The sequence below is a fragment of the Euprymna scolopes genome, chromosome 3, assembly GCF_053919585.1.
Source record: "Euprymna scolopes isolate OS-2025 chromosome 3, ASM5391958v1, whole genome shotgun sequence".
Lineage (NCBI taxonomy): Eukaryota > Metazoa > Mollusca > Cephalopoda > Sepiida > Sepiolidae > Euprymna > Euprymna scolopes.
This window is the reverse complement of record NC_136484.1, coordinates 101,223,768-101,248,399: the sequence shown is the minus strand read 5'-3', so window position 1 is coordinate 101,248,399 and position 24,632 is coordinate 101,223,768.

Below are 24,632 nucleotides of genomic sequence, written 5' to 3'. Positions count from 1 at the left end.
AATAAAATAGATAAACCCTATAATTTATTATACCATACCTGTTCACACTGAAACACTCATCACAATATTCTGTAGATCTATATTAAAAAAAAAACCTTCTTAAACTTCGTGACATATTTCCATTCTATGGAGGTCAGGTGCGAACGAACACCCCGTAATTTTATTATACACTATTTCTTCAAACTGAAACATTATTATTAAAGCATATTACGCAGATATATGTGAAAAGTCTATATTAAAGTGTGTGCCCTTTCCATTCTATGGAGGCCAGGCGCGAAACCAGACCCCACAATTTTATTATACCATCCTTATTTAAGTTAACACATACTTATGAAAGTAGTCTTATGTACATCTATATCAAAAACACGTGTACACGTATTTTTTTTTCATTTTTAAATTTTAGATTTCCATATTTTGTGGACCAGCCGCGAAAGCAGACCCCAAAATATTAATGACCCACCATTCTGCCAGATCAAACATACCCATTCCTGTGCCCCAATGCATCCTGTATCATTATATGCAATCAGATTGTTAAAATAGTCAAACATATACGAACCTATTCGTGACCAGACACACACACACATTTAGCTCTCTCTCTATCTATATATATATATATATATATATATATATATATATATATATATATAGAGAGAGAGAGAGAGAGAGATATGTAACTTAAGAGATAAAACGGTAATAATAAAACGCGTACATATATATATATATATATATATATATATATATATATAAACATGCATATATATATATATAAATAAATTAAGTAAGATTATTGATGATTTATGATTAAAATTAAAAATCGTTTTCATAAGTAAGAACGCTCAAGAATAAATGCATATACAGCTTATATATATATATATATATATATATATATATATATATATATATTTACATATAATTATTTTGTACTATAATAATTAAATACCTACAGACAGTAGTGTTTCATCCTTTCTGGAATCTTCAGTGCAGGGTGTCACGATTAATATCAGTCGAACGATTTGAACCCCGCAGCACGAGACATCTCTGGCTCGATTAGCGGAGACCTAATCCATTCAGCTACGATTAACCGCGTTAAGTAATGTTGAATTTAAACATCTTAATTTTTTAAATGTTCATTTACGTCAGTCAGACAGTGAGCTAATCGTTATACGATGATCTATGGATAAGAGCTAAATTGACCGACTTTTAATTCAACTGAAAGTGCTCAACGATAAGAAACGAATTTCTAAAAGGGGCGTTCATAATTATTTTCTACTATAATAATTAAATACCTACAGACACTAGTGTTTCATCCTTACGGGAATCTTCAGTGCAGGGTGTCACGATTAATACCAGTCGAACGATTTGAACCCGGCAACACGAGACATCTCTGGCTCGATTAGCGGAGACCTAATCCATTCGGCTACCATTAACCGCGTGAATGAATTTGAATGTATTAGTAAATTCAGTAATACAATAAAATATAAGCGCTTGTTGTAATATATATATATATATATATATATATATATATATATATATATATATATATATTACAACGAGCGCTTATTTTTTATTGTATTACTGAATTAAATGTAAATTCAGTAATACAATAAAATATAAGCGCTTGTTGTAATATATATATATATATATATATATATATATTACAACGAGCGCTTATTTTTTATTGTATTACTGAATTTACTAATACATTCAAATATACTCTGCTCTTTAGACTTGTTCTAATCCCCTAAGTGTATTTACTCTCTCTCTCTCTCTCTCTCTATATATATATATATATATATATATTATATATATATATATATATAAATATATCTATTTAAATATATATGCATATATTTACATATACATACTCACTTGTATATATTTGCATATATATTTACACGATGTTTTTATATTATATGTATCGTTGAAGTAGAAGTTTATGTACTATGAAGTAAAAGTTGACTCATGATATTTTGATGCGTTATAGACTTAACCAGTTTGTATTATGATCACGTCTAGGAAAAATAAATTGTAAGTATCTTCTTTTCCTCCATGAAGTGTAAATATACATGGACAGGATTTTGAACATGTCCGTGATGAAGCCGGATAATTAATGTGGAATCCACATATCTCAGCAACATAGTTTGGCTTAGTGGAGTGAAATCTAGAAATCTAACACCAGTAATAGAAGTGGAATATATATATATATATATATATATATATATATATATATATATATATATATATATATATGCACACATATAATGTTCTTAATTACGACTTGCTTCGGCAGTCGAGTATAACGCATATCTTATATTTTTTTAATAATATTATTGGGATGGTTTCCATTTCCTGGAATCTATTTGTGAATTTTTCCACGGATTTCTGCCTTTTGGTTATTTTGGACTATTTTCATATTACTCGATTCTCTTGAATTTTACTTGTGGGAATGGAGATTTAACTAACTTTCTGGGGCTTCCATATTTGGATGTTATAGTCATTGGATACTTTACCTTTCACCAGACTATCCATTCACGTAAAACCACTTTTTCTGCACCCTGTTCCCTCTGCTTCAGTTTTTCTCATCAAGTAAGATCTTAGATTTACTTGTAGTCTCATCAAATAGTTTTGCAAGCAAAATCCGATCCTGTCTGTTGCTTATTTTACCCTATGATGAGAATGAAGTATTTCATCGAAACTCCGCGGATTAAAGACTATCCAATTATTTAATGGTTCCTTTCTAAATTAAATGTTTTAAACTCTTTTTCAAAGTGTTTAAATCTGTTTTATTAACTATTTGCTCTTTTAGATATATATATATATATATATATATATATATATATATATATATATCAGTGAGAATATGTGTAAGGATAATTATCAACCTGCTACGAAACTAATTTTTACCTACAGACTGCTAATTTTCTGCATAGGATATTCAGAGATGTGAAAAGATTTTAATCGGTTTTCATCCGACAAAGAGTTAATAATTAAATTTGAAAAAAAATACTTGGATCGGATTCTTTTTCTTCGTAATAAAAATAAGTCTGTGGTTCGTATGCGCATTCGTGATAAGTTTTAAACAACTTATATGAATGCGCATGCGCGGCCTGGAAACATGACAGTTCCTTTATGTAAGAAAGTACTAGGTTTGAAACCAGTTTGTAAAGAACTTGTCAAATTTAGCTAATAGTTATCCTACTTGTCTAACTGCATACAGGTTTTGTTTCGATCTCATATCCAGTATTTTATTTTACTTACATATATTGAACATTTACAAAACAAATGAATAATCACAAGCACTCCCTAGTTTGTGTACTAATTAAAATATAATATTCATGCGTATTTTACGACCAGGCAACGCCGGGCGACCTTCTAGTATATATATATATATATATATATATATATATATATATATATATATATATATATATATATATAAAGAGGGAGAATGAGAGCGAAATTGTTTACATTAATATATATTATTGCAAACAACTTATTTAAGGAAATATAGCTTGCCAACCAGTATTGATCGCCAGAGGCATAGACATCATAATAAACCCAATAAAATTGCATGTCTTTGAAGTAACTTACATACTATGGGTCTCTTCTTTATGTAATCATATGACTTGAGTAACTAGGGCCAATAGATCATATATATTGATATTTCATTATAGAAACTAATTGAATAGACATTTTCTCCTAGCCGTTTTGTTTAGAAAAAGCACAAAATAGAAACTGTTGTATATCAGCATATGTAATCAGCATAAGAACAGATATAAGATAATTGTTGAGTTCGTAATTTCTAGAATGTATGATAATATAGATATGATTACGTAAGGTATGTATTATACGTAACAATATAATTGTGCGTGTGTATAAAGCAATTAAGTACAAGTTTATTTCGATTATATAATGCATGATTAGAACTAGTACTTAGGTGGATATTAAGTAACCGATAGTGTTTAGATGTTAAAAACAAGCCTATTTCATTGCCCCTGTAAATATATGCATTTCTTTTAGTTGATTTTCTATTATAAGAATGTAGTAGCATTACAACGACAAGAAAAATGTACTATTCTTTATTATGATACGTTAAGAGTATTTCGGGTATACAACCGAATAAATATTTATCAACTTTATACTTACGTAAATTCGCTCGATCACCGAATATGAATGTATGAAAAATAATATTTTTTTATGATGTATACTTGGGCTTCACGTTAAAACGGACTTAAATACAATTTAATTGGGCTCGTGCGAGTATACGAATATTGTGTGCCTAATGATTGTACAAGAATATCCTGGGGGTCTAAATACGCGCAATAACGTCTGGGCAATGAAATAACTAACATACACGTGCAAAAGTGTTTAAATATATGCTTTCCTTGACAGGTATATTCTACAGAACCAATGAAACAGTATTCAGTTTGATTTGTTTCAGCGCATATATTTCAATAAAAGTAAGTCTTTTTTTGCGTTCTCGTTTAACGTCCATCGGATGCATACATAGTGTATACAAGTTGAATATTCGTCCTTACAGATTTTTTTCCGGTTGTATTGATAATAGATCAACACACACATAACAAACGGTTGCTGTCTTTCTAGCTCCCTTCCTTTCATCTTTTCACTCTCTCTCTCTCTCTCTCTCTCTCTCTCTCTCTCTCTCTCTCTCTCTCTCTCTCTGTGTTTCCCTCTGTGTATGTGTATACATACATACACACACATACATATAAATTACAAAAATCTGCTATTGACAATTAATATTGCTATTGACAATTAATTATCCCAAAAATATAAAAACCATGTAAAGAAGTCATACACAATATTACTCATCTGGCAGGGAGTTCAAATGAGCAAGAAAACCCCTTAATAATGCAATTCTTCTCATCAGAGGTAAGAGATTTGCCAAATGTTCAATACATTTTACAGGTTAATTCATGGAAGAAAAATAATATGGAAATAATAAAATTTATTTGACAGTTAGAAACAGTATATGAGATTAAGAAAGCAAGAAATGAGAAGAGATAGGAAAAGAATATGGTAAACATCGAATGAGAAGGATGGTAAAATCCAGAACAGGGAATAATACAGAGTGACCCAAAAAACAGGCACCGTGTACACTTTGTGTGATATCTCCATTATTTATTCACCGATTGCCCTTATTTTACAGGACATGGCAGAATCAACGACCGTGAGTACACCTAGACCCCAGTGGGAGCTGGGACAAAGAATACACTGTGGAAAATTTTACTACAAGACAGACTCGTTTTAGAAAACCCAGTACAGTGTCATGCGTCATTTAGAATCAGAAAAGGCTTCATCCAAAAGCAGAATTCAGAACTGGGTCGACCATTTTGAGAAGTATGGGACGTGGAGAACGTCAACGCTGCCAGAGAAAACTGTCCAAGCCACTCGGGACGTCCCAAGAAGCGAACAGCCGAGCTGGTCGAAAGAGTGAGAGAGTCTATCCAGCAGAGTCCGAAACGCTCTGTGCGTAAGCGAAGTCAATCCCTAGGTATGTCACGTGAGACTTGCAGGAGAGTGCTAGTGAACGATATCAGGGCTTACCCATACAGAATACAGACGCTGCAGACCGTCACAGCCTAAGACAAGAAGCAGAAGAGGTCTATGGCAGTCAAGATGCTCGAGAAGACACCAAGATTCCTTAACCTCCTTTGGACCTCAGATGAAGCCCACTTCCATCTTTATGGAAAGACGAACTCCAAGACAAATGTCTTCTGGGGGTCATCCAGACCAAATAAAGTAGCCACCAAGCCCCAGCACTCTCCTAAGTACACGGTTTGGGCTGCAGTCTCGGGCAGAGGGATCATCGGACCAATCTTCATCGAAGAATCTGGCGCAGCAATATATAGAGGTCCTCAAAACCTTCAAGAATGAGCTCCAAATCATCTACCCGTCGCTCATGAGCAAGTTCTGGTTCCAGCAGGACGGAGCAAGTACTCACACCTCAAACATGTCCCGAGATTAGCTTAAAGAGAACTTCGGAGGCCGAGTGATCAGTCTCAAGAGTGATTTCGAGTGGGTGGCCCATATCCCAGACCTAAGCCCCACATTTTTTTCTGTAGGGCTATCCTAAGGACAGACACTACGCAGGGAAATCCAGAACCATCACTGAACTCAAGAAAACCATTAGGGAGGAGACGGGAGCCATTACCAATTCTGTCTGTAAATCGTCATGGACAACTTCGTGATGTGCCTCAAGAAATGCACGGAGCTAAATGGAGGCCATCTAGAACATATGCTGTAGAACGGAAAAAAACGCCAAAGACTCTAATGTTTGCTGTAATGTTTTGAATATAATAAACTAGTTATGACCAAAGCTTAATTTCATTCGTACAAAACAGTAAGAAACGGGGCCTAATTTTATTTGGGAACCGTTTCTTGGGGGTCACACTGTATATATATATTAGTTTAATATAGATACCTAGGAAGGGGTGTCTACGCGGGAAATTTTGTGGCACTATATTAGGAGTTGATATTGTTAAATACAAGTTGAAACTCAAATGTCTGTAAATGAAGACTAGAAACAAATGCCGAGATAACTGAGAAGAACACATACATCGGCTAGAATTACCAAATGGGCATCCATTTTATGCAAGATAGCCTTAGCGTTACTGAACTTCAGTGATCCGACGAGAACCGGTATCTCAACATGAGTATTCCCTGTATATATATATATATATATATATATATATATATATATATATATGCATAGATAAATACGTGTGCTTGCACGCCTTCTCAAGTATACGATAAAACATGTCATTATTCATTTTTGCAAAATTTATTATAACTGAGTTAATTCTTTAACTTGTACTTTATACATAGTAAGTATGTTTAAAGTAAATAAAAGAAATAACTGGATTACCACAAGCTCGAAGCAAACAAAAACATATGCATTCCAGCGGTCTTCGTTACCATCTGACCTAAGCCCATATATATATATATATATATATATATATATATATATATATTAATTTATCAGTTTGCAGACAACATTTAAAAAAATAGAGTGGCTATAGACTTTCTAAGATAGAGATAGTCATATTCAATAAATGCAGATCCACGTGTTATTCAATTCTGCACAGCATAAAAAATATGTTTTGCCGTAAAAGTTAAATGAATTTACTTGTACAATAAGAAAATAAAAAATACCGAACTGTTAATCATTATTTTTTTAAAGTAATATGCAAATAAATTCTTACACAAATCTGAGTGAACAGGGAACACGTACATAAAAAGATGAGTGTGTTAAAATGTGATAATGTATGTAATAATATTTATGTGTGAAGGGCGATACATTACATTCAAGCATACATCTATGCGTAAAGTAATGAGGTGAGATAATAAGTGTGTATAAAAGGTGATAACGTACACACACTCAAAATTCTGTGTGAAAGGTGATGCCATAGGACAAACACATCGATATATAAAAAGTAAAAACCGCCCGTACAAATATAGGAGGGGATTTGAATAAATATACAGTGTTTTTAGTAAAAGCACTTTCATTGAGAATGCACACGTAGAATTATAGTCACCTTCGAAGCAATCTCCCCGGCTTCAATGCACTTTCAATTACTTCTGGAATGTCATATGGAATCTCCTTGCTCGTGGACGTCACGCTCAGTTTCAATTACTCTCGTCGCGGCAGCATACATCATATCAATTGTCACATAACGACAGCTTTTAAGGTTTCCTTAACCTTAGGGAATAACCAAGAATCATAATGTGCAAGTCCTGAATTATAGGCAGGGTGAGGACAATTTTATATGCCATTTTTGCGATTCAAACGTTTTTTTTTTTTTTTACTTTTCCTGAACAGCATTGGGATAAACTCTGCGAATATTTTATGCATCTTCAGTTTCTCACGAATGATTTCACGCACTGATTACCAAACTCTGTACTTGTTGTCGCTATAAACCGACGACACGCCTTATCCCTGAAATTCTTTATTTGACCGATCATCTCTGATGTTTTGATTTCGTTACTCTTCCAAAACCTTTCGGTATCTCTCACAGACTTATTGTATTTTATTAATCTCTTAAGCAACTCAAATACTGATGATCTATTACTGCAAAATTGGTCAAAAGCAGCCCAAAGACATCCGCATATTTATATTACATTTTTTTAAGTGTTACCAGAATTGTATTGCATATAGTTCTTGTAATGTGTATTGTTGTTCAGATTGCATTTTTAAAATTCAACAGCTGGGACTATCAGATTTTAGTACGGTGTATTCCAAATCCTTCTATATCTGTTCTTTTGAACCTGAAACAAAATAAATGACAATCACATCATATGATGTATAATAATAATAATAATTAGTGACTTTTAAAGAGTCTACAATATTTTAATTGAATGCACAATATAAGTCTGACAACTTATTGAAAGCAATCAGTAGTACGTATATTCAAGGTGGCAGGATCTGTAATGTATGTGATTGATTAGAACGTATGTCAAAAATACATATTTGTCAAAAATGATAGCGTACGTACAAACACTAATCCGCGTAGAAGATAAAAAAATTACATATAAACATGTGTAAACAATGTGACAAGTACGTACATATATGTTCGAAATGTCACTCCATGTGTCTAAACATAAATATGTAACAGCTTATGAGATCTGTACAAACATATGTCTTACGAATACATCTATTTTGTAGATTTTAACGCATGTACGAACGTATAAATGTAGATGACAGCTAATAATCTATGTACGTTTATAAATATTTGTGCATAGTGATAACTCATGTTTACATAAACATATCAAAGCAATATTGAATAAAAATAAATATGTAAATTGTTATAACGGACTTTGGTACATGGATATATGCATACCGTCCCACAACCCCTAATCAAGTTGTGGTTATCTATAGAGTCACCCCAATACTGTTACAAACGAAACTTCTATAGAGTGAACACCAGCATGTATTAATACATTAGAATAGCTGTACATACGGTGATTCATATATATTCACGCTCAAATAATCGGTGTGTCGTTATTCATAAATGTCTCCGCCCGACAGTTGTATGCGTCGTTATTCTTCGCGTAGGGACATAATTACCTGCCCATTTTTCCACAGTGCATCACGTGCAATGAGACGAATAGTGGGTGCCTGATATTAATGAATCAAAAACAAAGCTTCTATATTTATACCGCGAACACTCTGATACTAACATATTTCCAATTGATATGAATATGAATAGTTCTGTGTCTGATATTGGCCCCTGGACTAAAAGGTATAACTTAAATAATATTTGTCGCTAAATTCGTCGGAAAATGATTGTGTAATTCTATCAATCAGGCAATTATATCACTCCCGCCTCAGTCTCTACAGAGCTTGATACGTCTTTTAAATAGCACCATTGATACAACTGGCAGGAGCTGCTCAGAGGCTTTATGCTGTCATTGACAAAGTTATATACCGACTCTGAACCTAGTAAAAGATACTTTTTCTCCTCTGCAACAGCTTTTTCACATAATAGCCTGACTCTACTGTATCGTTTTTTTTATTACATGTACTAATCTAAGTTTGATTATATGGTCCTACCGCGCCAAAAGTAAATAACACAACACTAGTAAAGCTGCAACGTCTATGAATCATTAAATTTACTCTCTATCTTTGCTAAAATCAAAAGGCAAATTCAATGAACGCAATTCTTTCAAAGAACTCTCCGTATGTGAAACTCTTATAAACTTATATGTGTTTCGGCTTTCGAGAATAAAGTCCTCTTCAAATCCAATGGAAAAAACGTTCTTGTTAAATCATCATTAACGTTTAATATTCTGGCGTCCGCGTGATCTCCGTACACTAAGTAAGCCTTGATAATGTTTATTTACTTGCAATGTATATCTAAATATTTATAATACTCTATAGAGTGTCTGTGCTGGCTGACTTGCTTGAATTTAGTTTTCAAGATCTGGTGATTTTCTCTGTAAAAAGGTGTACAAACATTCTATTTTTGTATTTAAATATAAGTTTATATGTTTCAATTCTATTTAATTACGCGCAATATATATATATAATGTACGTATATATAAGATATATATAATATATGTGTATGTATATATAAAATATATGTATATATATAATATAGGTATACATATAACATATATATATGGGTGTGTGTGTGTGTGCAATATAATAATCGCTATAATTTGTCACTATAATATGACATATGTTATCTGCCTGTATTTAGCCACTATAATGTAGCACATCTTATAACAGGGTAACACCGGGTACGCTGCTCTCTCTCTCTCTCTCTCTCTCTCTCTCTCTCTCTCTATATATATATATATATATATATATATATATATATATATAAATTGTATATTTATATATATATATATGTATATAATTTGTATATTTGTTTATTAATTTATTTGTGGACTGTTATCTTCATATGGGGTTTTCATAATTCTTCTGTTTACGAGGAACGTAAACGGAATAGTTGGCGTAAACGTCGTGAAAAACATTCGCACCGATCATGTCCTAACCTTAAATTACTTTTGAAACTCTCTTATAAAATCAAATTCAAGAAACAAAATGCCCCCCTAACCGAATCACTAGAAAATGATGGTAAATGTCGATGAAAGTTTTATTCAAATCGCATATTTTTGTGCCAGCCGATAAAAACTACTTCAAACCTGTAGTAACCCACTTGTTAAAAGTATAAATCATTCTAATCACTATATTATACTACTTTGGCTCTTATCATTCTAATAGAGAAAACCCTTTACAATATGAACATCCATTCCTTATTGAAATATTAACTCCAAGCTATGTTTACCATTTAAGATTATAAGCCAAATTCCCATAATAACTCGCTATTAGCCGAACTGTTCCCTTTTAGTTCTATATAGGTGCCGTTAACCAAGCAATCCTGAATAGGATCTACTTTTATGTAATACAAAAGTAAACCGTGCACCTTAGCAAAACTCTGACGCTCTTATTAGCTAACCTTTATAACGTTTACATAACAATTTATTACCAATCAATTTCCCCTTGTCTATTTAAATAAGGCCATTGACTTTGCCAAATAAAACTGAAACTTAACAGATTCGGAGATTAAATTAATTTGTTTACCTTGACGATTTCCTATACAATTTTACAATACGCATTGGACTAGAAGGCCACTCCCAACAATTTTCATATTCATAAGGCTACCTCAGACTCTGCTTACGTGATAGAATTTGTGCGACTTTTTTCCGTTTGAAAACACTTAAGATATAAGTAACCCTCTATAAAAACGGTGACGTTTTTGCAATGCGAACTAGACCAAAGGCGTATAATAAAACTATCAAGAAACTTCATAGTTATCAATAACTACGGACCTTGTACAGCTATTAAACGTTATAAGAAAACATTTACATTCTTAGAGATTTCTATTAATCTTAATTTGCAACCGTATAGTTTATCTCATAAGTCAAACATTACTCTTTTATATGATCACGATAATGCACTCATTAAATCTCTCATATCACTCCTCTCTAATGAAAGTTCAGGTTCTCTAATAACAAAATAAATGCTTTCTTATACAACGCTCTAAAGATACACTCATAAGATTAAATATTACAATATTAACCCTTCTGATCGCCGTTTATCTTCAATAATTACACACATTTTTCTCAGACTACAAGTAACGATCATAATCAAGTTAATAAAATTATAATTGAAATTCCTCTCACTAATCATTACTCTAAGAACCATTCTAGCCATAATAACGTAAGCCCACGAAAATGATTACGGAGAAATAATATACGGTGTAATCCCGTTTTCAGCTGTATGCTCCAAACATATATAACTATTTTTTCAAAATTGAGTTCATCACTGTACTTAATAAAACTTCCATTCAGATTTCTTATGCAGCCATGCTTAACTCAGCACAGAAAAAACACCTCAAATAATGAGAAAATTAAAGCAGCCCATGAAATTATCTTTCCTTTTAGTGCTCCAAATAATTGTAACTGTCAAAAACGCACGATTGCCATCTCGGTAACAACTGCATATGAGAATGTTGCAACGTAACTGAGATATTACTAACCTCATCTAAAAAGCACTTCAAAACATTTGCACATTTCAATCCCCCTCAATAATTTAATTTAGAGGTAACAGCTTTAACCGCACTATCTATCGCATCAGGAAACATCACTAGCAACATGTACAGTAATAACTCTTTGTTTATCTATTTCCATAATTGCAATGTCGATAACACATCTCTCCTTACTGGCCTTATTATTACTTCCCCTTCAAGTCTCTCAATAGATAGTTATATCAATGAGTATATACATCCTTTAGTGTAAGAATCATTAGAGAAATCATCCCTCCAGCCAAACTAACAACTCTCGACACTAAACATAGACATATATTGGATCTACTTAAAATCTGATTCAGATAAGATAATCCAACCACATATCTTGGTTCAATAACCTAAGTATAGATAGTGACCAAGAAATGTGTTTAGTTACTTAAATAAAACAGTTGTTCCGGGAATATTCACTTCTCAATCCATTTGAACATTCCCAGTAAATCTAAGTCATATACCTTAGGCATTTAATTTTGCCTCCTATGCATTTCCGAGGTTGTTACTATAATGCCATCTCCCCAAAGTAAAAAAAATGTGTTTTATACAAAAAGCGAACTTATTTTTCAATGCAATCATGAAGCAACATGCACATACAGTAAATGTAATATTACTTAACCTTAATTATATCCCATAAAGTATCTAATCACCAATTTTATATAACGCCAACTAGTAAAATAACATGTATGAGCTTACTTTTTGGTAAAATAAATTATATTGAATTATTATCTAAAAATAAATTCAGAGATTTAATTCATATTTTCAAATTTTCTAACTCTAAGTTTTATTTTACAATTATTTATACATAGCAACCGTTAACATTTGATATTTACTTTAAGTTTACATTTTATTATTATTTTAATTATTATTATTATTATCTTTTAATTATTATTACTATCATTATATTATTTTACATCTATATTTAATGCTTTATCTCATAATTATATATATTATATTATTTTACATCTATATTTTATGGTTTATCTCATAATCATATATACATTGTTTTATTACTGTCATTATTATGATCTTTCATATTCTCATAATCATGTATCATTATTATATTTTTACTGTTAAGCCCTTTTATTATTATTATAATCAACATCATACTTATCAGTATCAAAATGTTATAAATTGTCTGTCAACATGTCAGCGCATAATTATTTCGCTTCAAGATCAAGCTGTCGACGACGATAAGGATCTGCGTTTAAAATGCTTTCTTCTATAACGCTCTAACGAACATTATCCTCTGTTTCTTTTGTTTTTATCTTTTTTAACTCTTATTTCCTTTTCTTTCTTCTTTTACTTTTTTCCGTTTTCATTGTAATGCATGACCGTTGTATATTTAAAATCCTGGGGCGGGGTGTTATTTAAAACCATAATTACAGGATGCGGGAGTAGTTATGCTGATTTCTTTGTCCATAAGTGAAAAAAAAAACTTTAACGAATTGAAATAATTCTTATTTACCGACTGTTTGCAAAGCGATTTTTTACAAACCAAAATTACAAACATTTTGGTAATTATAAAGCACTAAGCAATCCCATGTTTTTCATATTTTTATCCTTGATTTAAATTAGTCGTTATATTTGTGTAATTTTCTCCAATTCTCTTTGCACACACTTTTGTCATTTATTACAAGCTTTCGTATAATACAGTTACAATTAATGCAAGTATAAACAAATTCAAAGTTTCGCTATAACGTTCATTTTTTTATATTTTTCTTAAATGAAAGTAACGTAGTCTTTCGAAACGGCGCATACGAAGGAAACTTCAATATAAGTTTTTTTTAGTATATCGTCGAACAATAAATTCATGTAAAAGATAATTTACAATATAAAATTTATATGTATCTTTATATATAGAGACAAATCTATCTATCTATCTATATATATATATACATATATATATACACATCTATGTATACGTGCATGCAACGAACTTAACCTGATACTTACGTTATGAAGTGCATTGTTGAAAATACATTGCGACTAATGAAACACACTGAACATTAACGATGATAAAAACAGCGCGCAAAATATGTAAAATTCTAAACGTAACTATCTGTGATTTTTCCAGATTTTTGTAGTATTAATATGAGAATTGCAGAGAAAAATATGTTCATGAATATGAAAACTATCGCTTCCTATAAAGACTTCGGATTCCATCAATAAAGTAATCTTTATAGTTTTAAGTTAATGTTTTTGTGTTTGACCGTTTAGATATTCTAGTATTTCAACATAACCACGCAAGTCGGTACATAGAAATTCAAATGAGATGTGTAAATCATTATTATGGCCATGATCTATATAAATGTCTTGCAAAACAAATCATAACTTTGTATTACAGGTTTTTATTCTTAGAAATAAATTATCACATGGATGTGTAATATCGCCAAGATTTTCTAAAACTGATTGTATTAAGATACATAAAGTTCGCAAAACCTTGGTAATGGTTACTTCATAGGTAGCTTTATTTGATCGATGAACTGATAGTTTACTGAGCAAATAAAACTGACTGTATATCGTTAGTGTCTGTTAAATTAAAATAATCACTTCATGCTGTAATATTTTGATGCCATAATCTAGTGTCCACAATAACAAAGAAATACATGTAAAAAAGCTTATGCAGAATTTAACTGTCATTTTGTATAATGATGTATACTTAAAAGAAGAGTGCACTTTGGGTTGGACAGAAACAGAAAACTAAGCATAAGCAAATATCATAAAAAAGTGCGTATCACCGCCAGCGTGTAAAAATATAAATATAGTATGTTTTTCACAAAATCTTACGAACGTCATTCGCCCGGCGCTGGTAGGAACTGAATTAAAACTGCATGTTTCTTTAAAATGGTCTTTAGAAAAGTGATAGAAAAATGATTGATGCACAAGTCCAGATGTGGTAACAATTCTATATCCTTGTGAAACCGTACTATATATAAATACAATGCTGTCTGGTGTATTTTTAGCAAGGTAAATTAGTCCAAATTATTGGCAGCAGCCCTGGCAACGTTTCAAATGTGTTTGTTTTAATTAATCTTGCTTCTGGATATTAAGCCGATGATGTTGAAGGATGAAATTATTTTTTGCTATGAAAATCCGTGATTGAGTAGATTTCGTATACTTAAAAAGCGTGCACTTAGTCTTATCATAAATCGTTGTCATTGATTTATGGTCGCAATACCGACTGACAATCTTAATTATTTTGGGCTATTATTTGGATATTACCGTCATGTCACTTACATGGTATAGTAGCATCATCTACAATACATATATAATATTACTTTTTATATGAATAAAAATGTTTAGATAATATATTTGTCGCAGATTATTAAGCCAACCGACGGCGTAAAACATCCCATTTATAGAATATTATGTTGTTGGGAGATAACTTCTCACAATATCATCCATCGTTTTATACATATTGGTGTGCTGTATGTTTACCGAACATTCTATTCATAAATGCATATCCAACGTAGCTTTACCTAGAAGATATAGCAGCGCTTGCTGTGTCATCGTTATACAAGTGTAAACTTTCCGAATATATGCAATTACAAAAAGGAATCATTAAATATACACAATCAACAAAACTCAGAATTTGAAAAATGTTTACCTTATTTATTTATATTGTGTTCACCCGTGTATGTATTCATTTGCATGAAGTTTTCTTTAATTAATATACTTTTTTCTGTTACTATTGTTTTCTATCAAAACTTTATTTTCGCAAACATAGCCTTTCGTTAATATATTTCCCCAGATATCTATTCAAATACGAATATCGAATCATATAAAAAAAAACACCGTCGTTTAATTAATAACTGATTCCACGTGTTCTTTTTAATTATGTTTGCTCAGAAAATCGGGAAGTATATATATTGAAAATTCAGCATGCGTTCAAGTTAATAAGTATTGCTTTGTATAACTAATGGTCGTTATTTTATGTTAAGTTAATTCCTTATTCGTGAGATAATATTGCCTTATATTCAAAGGCATTGAAATATTTTATTTATTTCGTTTTTGCAATAAAGTAAAAAGAATCGATGCGACATCTAATATATACATCTCTATGTCTGCGTGTGTGACTTTCTCCGTTTTTCAAATTGTATCTCTTCCTAGACAGGCCATTGGACGGCGTGTAATAGCTCGAAAGATTGCATTTGGGTGCAGAATTTTAGTAGGGACATTTAATCGATAAAAATAATTGCAAAAAGCTTGAAAAACTGGGGCAAACTTGAAAACAATAACACCTTGAGGAGGGTAGCACAATTGCGACATTGTGCGGCTGAATACATCGCGTAAACATAAATATATGTATTCAATCTATGGTCCCCCCTCTGCAAAATTTCACAAGAAACACTCGTCTAGCTGTAAACACTACCAATAATTCCCTCACTCTTTATCTGTGCCTAAACCTAAACGTAGATTCCATGAACAAAGCGTCTTTCTTAGAACTGCACGCCTGTGGATTTGTCTTCCGTTTTCCTGCTTTCCGGCTGACGACAATATGGTTGTGTTCAAGTCTAACGTAAATAAGTTCTTGATGAGCCGTTCCATATAAGTTATCAAATTTACAAAATTTTCATTACTGATGATTACTATATTGTCCAATTTCTACTGTACACTCTTTAACCCTTATCCTTGAGTGGCCTCTTGGCCTTGATAATGTGGTGATGCCTATGTAAAAAAAGATATTTCACAACACTATTAAAGCTGTTGGCCCTTTTGTGCAACGGGTAGCGTGACAGAATCCTAGCACATGTTTTACTGTTTCGATTTCCATCAGCTCCCTTTTAATATTCCGACATTCTTGATTATAAGTTATGTAATAAATACACAATAACACTTTTATTAAAAAAAAAATAGAAGGTTTTGGATTTACATAACAGAAAATGTCATATTCAACATATGTATGATATATCAGCTTATTTGTTACATTCCAAAAATCACGTGAATAGATCAAGTTATGGTATTTGCATTGGGTTTACTCCTAAAGTTATTAACCGATCATTAAGAATATTAATTATGTGTAAATATTTATATGTGTCTATGTCGTGGATTCACCCCTAAACTAATTGACAGATCATTATGAATTTTAAATATGTTTATATGATTATATATTTGTATGTATTGGACGCACTCCTAAACTAATTAACTGGTCATGATGAATTTTAATTATGTGCACGTGTTTATATATTTTTATCTATTGGAATGACCCCTAAACTAATTGACTGATCATCATGTATTTTAATTATGTGTATATGCTTTTATATTTCTATGTATTGGATTCACTCCTAACCTAATTAACCGATCATTATGAATTTTAATTATGTGTATATATTTATACATATTTGTATGTATTGGATCCATTCTTAAATTAATTAACCGATCATTATGAATCTTAATTACGTGTATATGTTTATATATTTCTACGTATTGGATTCACTCCTAAGCTAATTAATCGATCATTATGAATGATTAGTAAAGGTATATAATAAAATATGTGTATGTATTGGAGTAATTCCTATACTAATTAACTGAACATTAAACATTTAATGTATTATATATGTGTGTATATTTATATAGTCATATACCAATAATCACATACAATAGTTAGTTTTTAATGTATTTATGTGTACAAGAAATTGTATCAAAGTTATAAGGTACTTGTTTAGTTTGTAATCATGAAAAAAACAAAGAAAACCTTATCTGTGACATACAGGGAAGTTATTATAACCGAAAATAACGTTTAATATTCGAGTAGAATGACTTACATTTGAGAAACAGCGTGCTTCTTCACTATAGTACCCATATAACAAAACAAACACATTCTTTTCCCTGGCATACAGAAAATGTACTACAACAGAAAATTACATAATCGTATAGAGTTTTTTCTATTTTTTCATTACGAAAAAGTACTTGTACAGTATTCTACCCGAGAAATAAGATACTTGCACAGTATAGTACCCATATGAAATACAAATGATATCTTACCCGTGGCGTACATAAGAGTAATTTATTTAAATTTAAATTATATAGTATATTCGATTAGTATGCTATTTATATAAGAAATAAGGTGATTCTTTAATAAAGCACTATTATAAAAACAAACTCTCACCTCTGATATAAGGAAAAGTTTCCACGACAGAAAATTATGAAAAATCATTGAGTAGTTTGATTTATATATTAAAAATGAAGTACTTGCACATTATCCTACCCCAGAAATAAGGTACTTGTGTCGTATAGTACTCATGAAAAACAAATCAAATCCTACCTGTGACGTGCAGGAAAGTCATTAAAACCGAAAATCACGTTATATAAACGAATAGCAAAATATTTTAAATGAGAAATAAGCCGCTTCTTCACTATGGCATCCAGATGAAATAATAAATTCTTACTCTAGACGCACAACAAATTTAGCATAACAGAAAATTACTTAAAATATCGAGTTCTTTCATTTATAGATTAGAAAAAATGGTACTTCTACAGTTTCCTACCCAGGAAATAATGTACTTATACAGTAAAGTACCCATATGAAAAACAAACAAATTATTTTCTGTGACGTACACATGTTATCAAAATTTAAAAAAAAATATCCGGTGCTTCTTCACTATAGCACCCAGATGTAAAAACAGACACTTATCTGTGTCATACCGAAAATTTAGTGCAACATAAACTTATTTAAATAGTGTTAAATATGTGTTGTACATAAACCGCCCAAGGTAAGGGATATTTTACACATCCGTCCTGTAAATTTCGTGCTCAATGAAGATACAAATATTCTACACATGTGTTGTGTAATACCTGTCCTAGAATAGGTAAAATATTCATTTGCTCCAGATGGCAAATGATACAGACATCAAAAATTCCTTTATCCCAAAAACAACAGGCATGTCCAAAATGTGTAATTTTCTTGTACGGTGCCGAGCAACACCGGGTGTGCTTGCTAGTCTAAACTAAAAATCAATATCCCCCAAAGTTTGTATTGCTTACTTTGTATTTGAAAATATTTTCTTATTTTGATAATGAGAAACAATATTATTATTATTAATAATAATATATAATACTAAAAAAGAATCATGTTCATTATATATGTGTGCGTGTTTTCAAGATTGTGTATGCGATATTATGTCACGACGAATTTCACATGTTTTTTTTTTTCAAATAGATATGATCCGTATTTATTTGATTTATTTTATCATATCTTGATATGTAATAAAATGCATAAGGCACCTAAAGTGAGCAGCATATTTGACGTTACAGTACCGCGTCTTTGCACTATATATTTCGATAAGTTTATTTAGGACATTACTTGCATAGAATCTACATTATATGGTTATTTCTTTAATCATAGCATGATGTCATTAGAAAACAAAATCCGCATCGTCTTAAAAGGTGGCGTTTTCGAATGCTATAAACGGGAAAGCGCGTGCAATGAATCAGTGATATTAAAGCTTTGACATATACATCAGTCAGAATTTTAGAAATCAAATGTTTGTCCTCATATAATTGACCAAAATAACGTCTGTTTTGTTTTCTTTTCTAAATACATTGGATTACAAACATATAGAGAGAAGGGAAGCATATACGCATACGCACCCGTTTAGTATCGAAAGACAAAGTATGTGCATTTATGGGCAGCAGCGCAGGTAACTAAGGCAACACTTGCGCAATCCCTAAACACATATCTCCTTAATCGGCAATGATTTAGTCCAGTGGCAAGTGGCACAAACACACATATATATATATATATATATATATATATATATATATATATATATTTATATATATATGTGTGTGTGTATGTATACATGAATACATACATGGGGATTGCAAAGTCTTCTCAGACGAGTGCCACTTCCTCTGGCACTGAAAGTTCATGAGCCCGAAAATGAGTTATTATACCTGCCGGCGAATTCACATGCTCAAGCAGACATGACACTAAAGACCTCACGTACACACATATGTGCATACATACACATGCACATATACATACATGCACATATACACACAATGTATATATATATATATAAATATACATGCACATATACACACATAGATACATATAATAATGGCAGATCAATAGTTACATGCATCCAGCATTTCAGGCCTACACACGTCACAGCTTTTTTTTATCGCCACATGACTATTTTTTATAGACAAATGCCTGAGGGAGTATCTATACAAAGATGATGTTACAGTGGTTTTGCTTTGTATGACAACTAAATCTCTCTCTTTTATAAATCTTGACATGCCGCAACAAGCAGGAGCAAGATAATCAGCAACATGTCAAACTGTAGACAAGCTTAATGCAGCTACTGGTCTCCCGCTTTATCGTTTTTTTTATCAGGGATTTGCCTTCCACACGGTTTACGGGAGCTTTTTCCACCCCACAAACACATAGACATAAACACATGCATACATACAGATGTATGCCAACATACATATGCACACACATGCGAACATACACACGTAAAAGCACACATATACACATATACATACGTACACATAGTACACATGAAAGAACATTCCAAAAGTCATAAATACGCAATGATCAGGAGGAAAATGATGGTGATGGGCCCGATTAAATGAGTTGACAAAAAAAAAATAGCACGGAGTTCCACCTTGTTCTTATTATGTAAAAAGTGTGTCTAAGAGACTAACACTTCTGCGGTAGATAATTATGATGTGGACAATTTAACACATTATTTCACAAATAAAATGCATACATACGTACATCTATAGACACATGCACACACCCATATATATATATATATATATATATATATATATATATATATATATATATATATATATGTTTTACAGCGCATATTAAATCTCATAAGTAAACGTGAATCAATGGGATGTAATATTTCACATAGTTAGTAATTTACCTTGTTTTTTTTTCGAATTTCGATAGCTACACAATTATTTCCTAATTTGATGCACTTACCATCATTTAAAGCAAATATGAATGATATAGATAAGATTTTTAACGTTTCAAATAAGAATATAATTGTCTAACACTAAGCGAATGTACATGATATAATTCTTTAACACGTACATCTATTTCAGTGTTAAATAGTGTACTATTAAAAACACAAGTTGTGCACGCGTGTATATAGCCTTAGGGTATCTTTTGGAATGTTTACTTTCGGCTTTCACGCTATTCAATGAATTAGAATAATTAATAAATTCCTATATCTTCATAAGTTGATTTGAATGATTAAAATAAATGAGAAACATACTTTAACATGGCTATAGTGTCGGAACTACTTTCAAACCAGATAACTAGACAATTATACAATATCTAGGTAATTAATTCACTGCATGGACATTCAACAGTTTATAGATACAGATGATATATTATATCCAATATTCTCCTCCTCTACTAGCCACCAACACTGCCTGTTATGATTTTACATTTAGTATTAATGAAAATAAACTTACGAAAGAAAATTTAAAATACATGCTTTCACAAAAGAAGTATCTATATATTCGCAAGGATGTGCGAATTGTTGAAAGCTTAAGTGTCTGAATGTAACGTTCGTAAGCAAAGTTCATGTTCGGTAAAAGTTATTAAGCATTATGGTAACTTGATATATTTTACATTGTCTTTCTGGAATTTCCGCAAGGAGATTTTCATGTTATTGCTTCCGCTTCCATATGTATGTTTCCGATTTCCCTACGAACATTCAGGCTTACTCGGATTATTATTGCCTGATCCGATGAAAATCAGATATTTTTTCTTGGTTCTTCGTACATGTCACTTCGATAGTGTCGTGATGAAAAAAGTTCATTTTTGTTAGAAATATGCTTCTCGATTATAATCTGCGCCTTTGTTGACCCCGTGGGTTTCTTGTTTTTTTTTATGAATGGCACATACCAAACCCTAACATCTTTATTTTTATCCTGTCGATTACTCGAAACCAACTTGAGTGTCTATTGTTACACTACCCTAATCAGTTGTGGAAAAAATTTAAATAAACATTAGCTAATAAATGTGTAGTTCGAAAACAAATGATAAAATATTAAATAGATTTCATTTGACGTATAAGTATTCTTGTTACGGCTTTATATAATACTAGCGGGGCTACCCGAGGTTGCTCAGTACCGTATAAACAATGAAACAATTGAATTTGGTTTTGTAATATATTTATTATTCTTATGAGAGAGGAATTTTGTATGTTTATCCATCATTTGCTATTTCGAGCAAAAGAATATTTTACCTACATAAGACGGGTATCACACATATGAAATAATTGTATCTTACCTAGGGTAGGTAATTACAGCATGTATATGCAAGGACAGGTAGTATGCAACACATTAATCTCATCAAATCCCAAGTGATGCCAGGTATTTTGCTAATATATATTCTCACTATTTTATTCAATCCTGGGCAACGCTGGGTATTTTGCTAGTATATATCTCAATCAATCTCATGAAATCCTGGGCCACGCAAGGTATTATGTTCGTATATATTTCAATCAATCTAATTCAATCCAAGGCAACGCCAAGTATTCTGCTAGTATATATTTGCATCTATCTCATTACATCCCAGGTGACCATGTATTCTGCTTGCATACATTTGCATGTATCTCATTGACTTCAGAGTGGTTCCTAGTAATCTGTAACTATACATGTTGACGTATCTCGTTGAATCCCATAATTCTTTGATTTTTATACATTTCGACAATTTAACTCACAATATCGCTCACCTGTCTAAAATAATAACGTAAAGACATTGTATTGGCTGAGTTTCCATTACAAATACATCATAGCAAATCACATTTAATCATTTTTCATAATTTTTTGATATGTTACTAAGTTCAACAACCATGTCACATGATTTAACTTACATTATCGCCTCCACTCTTACAAAAATTTAAAAAAATTGATACATAGGCTATGGTATGTTACTAATTTTTGCTATAATTTTTATGAGTAAATCCACATTATCGCCCCCTTCTATCACTATGATAATAACATTTATACACTGTATGGCTGGTTATTTAATTACAACCCCCCACAAAGTAACTCACATCATATCATTTTTCATAATTCTTGGATATGTTACTAATTTCGACGATTATTTTTAATGAAGTAACCGAAATAATCGCCACCTCTTGCTAAAATTATAATGTTCATAAATTGTCTGGTATGTTTACTTTATTATTTATATACCAATCAAATAACTCACATTTCATATTTTTTCATAATTTTTGAATATGTTGCTAATTTCAAACGTCATTTTTTCTGATTTCAATAACATAATCCCTCTCCTCATACTAACATAATATCTTTGAGACATTTCTAAGTACTGTTTATTTCATTACAAACACATCAATAAAGTACCTCCCATTTCATCATTTTTTATAATTCTTGGATATGTTATGAATTTGGACAATCAAATCTGATGAGTACGCACATATAATCGCCCAATTCTTATTAAAATCATAAATTTATTACATTGACTGGGCTGTTTATTTCATTATAAACACACCCAATTAAATAACTAAAACTTCATTTTTCATAATTCTTGGATATGTTACTAATTTCGACAATAATTTTTCAAGAGTGAATCCAAATTATCGCCACCCCCTCTTACTAAAATAATAACTTTCAGATATTGTATGGATTTTCTTTTTCACTACAAACACACCTATCAAGTTACTCACATTTTACCATTTTTCATAATTCTTGGATATGTTACTAATTTTGTAGAATTATTTCAATAATGTAACCCAAATAATCGACCCCCCTCATTAACCGACACGATCCCGTTCCTCTTAAAAAATAACTGTGTACATCTTCTAGCCTGTCTATTTCATTATTAACACCCCAATCAAATAACTCACATTTAATCATTTTTCATAATTATTAGATATGCTACTAATTTCGACATTATTTGTGATTTAATCCGCATAATAGACCCCCTCTTACTAAAATACTAACTTTCAGGCAATATATGGGTTGTTTATTTCATTATAAACGCACCAATCAAATAACTTACATTTAATAACTTTTCATAATTCTTGGATATTATACTAATTTCCACGATCGTTTTTCATGATTTAACCCACATAATCCCCTTTCCTCGATCTAAAATAATAACTTTCAGGCATTGCCTCTTGTTATTTCATGAAAACCTCCCAATCAAATAACTCACATTTTATTATTTTTCATAATTCTTAGATATGTTACTAATTTTGACAATCTTTTTTCATTATTTAACCACCATAATCCCCTCTCCCTTTGCTAAACAATAACTTTGAGACATTGTCTAGCTGGTTATTTCATTATAAACACACCAATCAAATAACTCACATTTTATCATTTTCCATGATTCTTGAATATGTTACTAATTCCAGAAAATCATTTTTCGTGATTTAACACACATAATCACCCCTCTCTTAATAAATCACTAACCATGCGACAATGTATGTTTCATTACAAACACACAAATCAAATAACTAACATTTCATAATTTTTCATAATTCTTTGATATGTTACTAATTTCGACAATCGTTT